Below are 6,000 nucleotides of genomic sequence, written 5' to 3' on the forward strand. Positions count from 1 at the left end.
GGGGTTTGGAGCAGCCTGGGAGGGTGGAGGGTGTCCCTGCCCATGGGCATCTCCTGGTTTTGAAATGAGATTATCTTGAAAGTTGCTTTCCAGCCCAAACCACTTTTAGGTGCTATGATTCCTACATACATTCTGTGGACCTATGTACTTACATAAATTCATCCACTGAATATGTCACCAAATATTTGCAATAATTTCAATAAAAACTACATCTAGGTTCCTTAGGTATTTGTGTTGCTCCTTAGAACAGGATTTTGTTGTTAATGTCTGATCAGAATAGGTAGAGAATCTGATTTTAGTAAATTGAATGTGGGCATGCTTTCAAGTAATATAGTTATTAAAATCAATATTTCTTTTCTCCATGCATTCAGATAGAGGAAAAAAATCTGAATTCTTAAAGACAACACCAAAGTATAGGAAAGAGAGACGAAAAACCTTCTGATAGAATGTCTCCAACTCATTTTCATAAAAAAGATTTGTTAAGTCTAATTTATTAAACTGTCTGCTTAAATATTCTCAGAGCATCTGAAAAGCTGGGGCTGTTTTGTGAAGATTAAAAGACTCCATTTAATTCTAAAACTTTTTCTTCCTCTACTGTGATGCAATCCTTTGAGGAGTGTGGTATTTCCATTTGATGGCTGCACCAACTCCAGCATCCCAATTACATCACTGATTGATTTTTACCTGGTTTTGCTCAAGGAGAATCAACTTCTGAACTAATCACTATGAGCTTGCTAAATGGGCAGCTGGAATTTGCAGTGCATAATGTGTAAGACAGACAGTGACATGTTTCTCATAGCTCTGAAAGAAAAAAACAGGAGTTTGCTTGGTTCTCTGCACCTCCTGAACATCAAGTTTCACCTGAAGATAGAGGGAACACCCAGGACCAAGTTACTTGGTATTAAAGGCTTTGGTATATAAAGTCTCAAGATTTTTGGCATTGACACTGGCACATGGAGATCCTGGAATCAGTTTTTTTATGGGCAGTAGGCTGATGGGAGTAGTTTTATGGAAATTAGGTCACTGTTGATTCCTGGATTTTGGGTAATTTTAGTGGCTCTGAGTAATAGCCTTTTATTGCTATTTCATTTTCTCAGAGAGTTTTGATCATTGCTAAGCCTAGACGAGCTTAGCTCCGCACACAATAAACAAACCTCCTGTCATTCAGCAATGAAAAAATGCAGGTTTTCTTCCTATGAAAAAATATGAGCATAAAATTGGAGCCTGTTGAAGACAGAAACCAAACTCTTCTTGGTAGCACTGAGGGCAGGATTTTATGCACTGTCTTGATTCTTCTCTATCATGGACCAGCTCATTCTTAGACTTGTTACCAAACATTCACAGAAGATGTCTGGTGGCCTGACAGTATTTGGAGTAATACAAATTCCTGCTCTTTTTCAAATCCAGAACTAAAAGCATCTTCTACTAAATCTCAGTAACATTTAATAATAGGAAGTGCCACTCTACAGAGACAGAATCCTCTGAGGAACTTTTAGATAGTTAGGATAGTAAAGGATAGTTGGGATAGTAAAGGATACCCACTTTATAAGTAGTCCTTCCTTTTCTGAAGAAATATTGGAAAGGGCAAAATTTTCCAGAAGGGCAAAAAAGATCCAACGAGCCTCCTTCCCAGAAATTCTCCACATAAATCCTTCCTTAATAAGTTCAAATCAACATACCTCCCTTTGGTGAAGCTTCAAAATATCCCCAGACTTGTTCCCATACTGCCTGCATAGTCAATGCTCCAACGTTCAGAGCTGTGGCAAACAAAATGACATCAAAAAAGCAGCAGCAAGCCTTTATAGATGGTTTTTTGACATGAAGCAAATGCAATTCAATGCTGACAAATGCATGGTGTAGGAGCTTGGTTGCCAATAGAATAACAAATAGAAAAAGAATTAAGTGTACCAGCCTGAGAGGGCTGAAAATCATCTTAGCATGTACAGTCACGCAAAGGCTTCACAACCCCTTTGCCCTCTTCCTGCTGTGTCTAGTGTCAATCTTTTTTATTATTATTTTGCTTTGTCCTCTTAAAAAAGCCTTTGACTTTGTTTGTTTGTTTGTTTGTTTGTTTCTGTGTTCCCTGTGCCCTTTCCCTTTCAGGACTGGCTAAGCACAGGTGACCCAATGCAGTTTGGCTCAAATGTTTGACACTGCCCTGGGATGTTTGATACCCCACACTCCATCAACTGAGTGTGGCTTTAATGCACTCTTACTCCAAAAGCTGGGTTAGACATGGCCTCCTCTTATTTACAGTAGTCATTCACAAATACCAAGATATTTGCATTTATTTCAAATTCATCCTGCATTCTCAAAGCCAGGCTGGTTTTTTGCTCACATGTTAATCACGAGAATTGCATTTCCTTAACCACATTCTCCCCTGTGAGGCACTTCTGCTTTGCAATCTTATCATACATCAGTCAACATAAAACTAACAAAGAATCAGGTCTATAAAATGCTTTAAACATAATTCTTGTAATAAATAATTTTCAATACTGTAAGAGGATGAATCACTGCGAAAAGGAACTAAAAAAAAAAGAAGCACACATGTCTAGACTACAGCCTAGTGAACCCAGAGATGTGTAAAACTGCGTGTCAACTAACATTATCCTGACAGGAAATACTGGCTTTATTAAAGATAATACAGACCAATATATCTGAGTATGAGGATATCCAGGCCCCTGCACTGGGGGCTCAGCGACGGCAGCAGCAGCCCCCGCAGCGGGGGCACAGTGCCGGGCAGCTGCCCCGCACTGCCCCTGCTGTGCCCCCGGCCCCTCGCCCGGCCAGCTGGAAGCTGTCGGTGCCCAGGGGCCAGGGGCAGAGCTGGGGGCTGTCCTGCCAGCAGCAGACACTGAGGAGCAGCCCTTCCCCAAGCTGGAGGAGCACTGCCTACTCCAGAGACTGCCCGAGGAAAACAGCAGCCAGCAAAGTCAGGGCAGTGAGGAAGAGAGGCTCCCCAGGCCCACAAGACACCCAGCACGGGAAGAGCACTGGGAGCTTCACCCGTGCCCAGAGCAGGGCCCAGATGAACCCCGCAGATCCCATCCCAGGGGGACAAAGCCGGCAGGCCCGTACCCCTTAGAGCGCTGCCGCACTCCCAGCCCCTCGCTCGACCAGCTGGAAGAGCTGGAGCTGTGTGGAGCAAGGTCAGCACTCATGGCACTCCTTGAAGAGCTGGGCAACAAGGAGCAGCACTGGTCCACCGTTTGCCAAGCCAGCATTAGCGGGGAAGAGAGCCTGGCACAGTCTGCTTCTAATGAGCCAAACAAACCGGAGTCTGACAGCGGCCCAGGACAACTCCAAAAGCTCTTCCTCCAAGACACAGATCCATCTGTGCCCCATGGGGAAACACGGAAGGCCCAAGAGTTGTGGCAGAAGAAGAACAGGGACGTCACCATCCACACCATCTGGGTCAACCCTCTCTGCCCAGCACTCATGGTGGAGCCCGGCTCGCTGGACGCAGACGAGTCAGACTCTGACCTGCCTGGCCAATCTTCTGCCCCAGCAGCTCACATGGACACCCAGCCAGGACAACTCCTAAAGGTGGTCCTCCAGGACATAGATCCATCAGTGTCCTGTGGGGATGACAGTGAGGCCCAAGAGCAGTGGCAGAAGAAGAACAGGGACGTCACCATCAACACCGTCTGGGTCAACCCCCTCTACCCAGCCCTCATGCAGGAGCCAGGCTCGCTGGAGGCAGAAGAGGCAAACTCTGACCTGCCCAGCACATCTCCTGCCCCAGCAGCTCCCACAGACACCCAGCCAGCAGTTGCTGCCCTGCCCAGAGCTCCAGAGGATGAGGAGCAGCACGTGAGTGCCCCTGGCCTGGTACAAGGGATGGCAAAGACAGCAGCTTCTGCTGTCTCTGGTTCGGAGATGGCAGCGGCAGAGAGCCAGGCAGGTACCCCACACAGCCCCTTCCGCCCCCCCTGCCCACTGCCCAGCCTGCCTGAAGACCATTTTATTATTTGAAAAACAAAGTTTATTCTTGAAATTTATAGACTTGTTTTAATTGTTGTGGGGTTTTCACTAATGTGTAAAAATATAATTTTGATTGCTCACTAAAGTAAGAGCCTTTAAGCTCTCATATAGAAGGGTTTTTTCTGGTAGTGGATGAGGATCACATCTGTACCTGACATTTCCCATGGAAATGATATTTCACATTTTGTTGAGCTTTTAACATTATAGTCATCAAATTTAATGTCATTTGTGACACTCACTCAAGAGTGAGACTAAGAAAAGCCTGCAGAAAATGCACTTGATTAAGGAAAGTGGTTTGTTAGCCTGGAGAGATAGAAAACTTTCACTTCCATGGATTGGTTCCTTATTTCTTTCTTGTAGCAGTTAATCTTTGGCAGACACTTGACAGAGCTTGTTTCAATATTCTTCCAATTTTTTTTTTTTTTTTGTCATTTTCTTCTGTTTCAAATTATCTCAAGCTCAGAAATGGTTTGTGTACTCTGATTTTATGGTTCCTATATATAGAACATGAAGTAGTCCCTGTATAGCCTGTATAATCTTCAGGAATTCTGCACTGAGGGGCTGGAGCGTGTCCAGGGAAGGGAACGGGGCTGGGGAAGGGGCTGGAGCACCAGGAGGGGCTGAGGGAGCTGGGAAAGGGGCTCAGCCTGCAGAAAAGGAGGCTCAGGGGGGACCTTGTGGCTCTGCACAGCTCCTGACAGGAGGGGACAGCCGGGGGGGTTGGGCTGTGCTCCAGGGACAGGGACAGGAGGAGAGGGAACGGCCTCAAATTGTGCCAGGGAAGGGTGAGGTTGGATATCAGGGAAAATTTCTTCCTGGGAAGGATGGTCAGGGCTTGTCAGAGGCTGCCCAGGGCAGTGCTGGAGTCCTCGTGGCTGGAGATGTCCAGAAAACATGTAGACATGGCGCTTTGGGTTATGGTTTGCTGGGCATGGGTGTATGTGGCCAAAGGTTGCACTTGATCTGGAAGGCAATGTTAATAATTCCATGATTTTGGGATATGTGATCCCACAGCTCAGACCTCTGGGCTTTTTCCCCTCATGTGGCAATTTCACAAAGTTGCTTCATGGCTTTGAGCTCAGCCCTGGCACTTCCAAACAGCTTCCTGATCAGCTGTGTGTCCATCCACTCCCTGCAGCTTCTGCTTAGCACTGATCCAGGTGACCTTTGATGAAGGGCCAGCAGGAAAGGGTCCCACCCTCTCCACCAGAAGGACAACCCAGCAACGCCTTCAACAGGTTTTGGAGCTGTACCTCCTAACTTCACACGTTCCTCTGGGCAGCAGGACAGTTCTGCCATTTAAGCAAGTTAAACAAGCCAATTCACAGTCTGAAGCATAAAGCTGAGGTGTACCCACACTAACACACCTTAAGAATGATTATGTGTTACTGTGGGTGAGAGCTCTGTTACACAAAACCACAAGACTGGCATTCATGAAGAAACTACTAATTAATTTTTTTTTTAATACAGTGCATTCCATTATTTCATTCCTTTTTCCTGTGATCAGCACTGAAGTCACTGATTTAAGACTGACAGATAAATTGTTTCTTTCCCTTTTCTTTCACTTTTGCAAAAGTGTGACATTTGCTTCCTATCCCTCCAGATTCCTCTAAGGCATCATAGTAATATACATGACTGATAGAAATTTCCCCTTGGTTGAGCTTTTAATAAAAGCAGGATCTTGACACATTTACGATATTAAGAACCAGCATTCACTTTTTATTTCTTTTCTTTATTCCTTTTCTTTTTCTTTTTCTTTTCATTTTCCTTTTCCTTTTTCTTTTTCTTTTCCTTTTCCTTTTCCTTTCCTTTTCCTTTTTCTTTCTTTTTCCTTTTTCTTTTTCTTTTCTTTTTCTTTTTCTTTTTCTTTTTCTTTTTCTTTTTCTTTTTCTTTTCTTTTTCTTTTTCTTTTTCTTTTCTTTTTCTTTTTTTTTTCCTTTTCTTTTCCTTTTCCTTTTTCTTTTCATTTCCTTTTTCTTTTTCTTTTCCTTTTCCTTTTTTCTGTAAGGTAGTAAA

Source organism: Serinus canaria, chromosome 8 (genome assembly GCF_022539315.1).
Source record: "Serinus canaria isolate serCan28SL12 chromosome 8, serCan2020, whole genome shotgun sequence".
In the NCBI taxonomy this organism is placed as follows: domain Eukaryota; kingdom Metazoa; phylum Chordata; class Aves; order Passeriformes; family Fringillidae; genus Serinus; species Serinus canaria.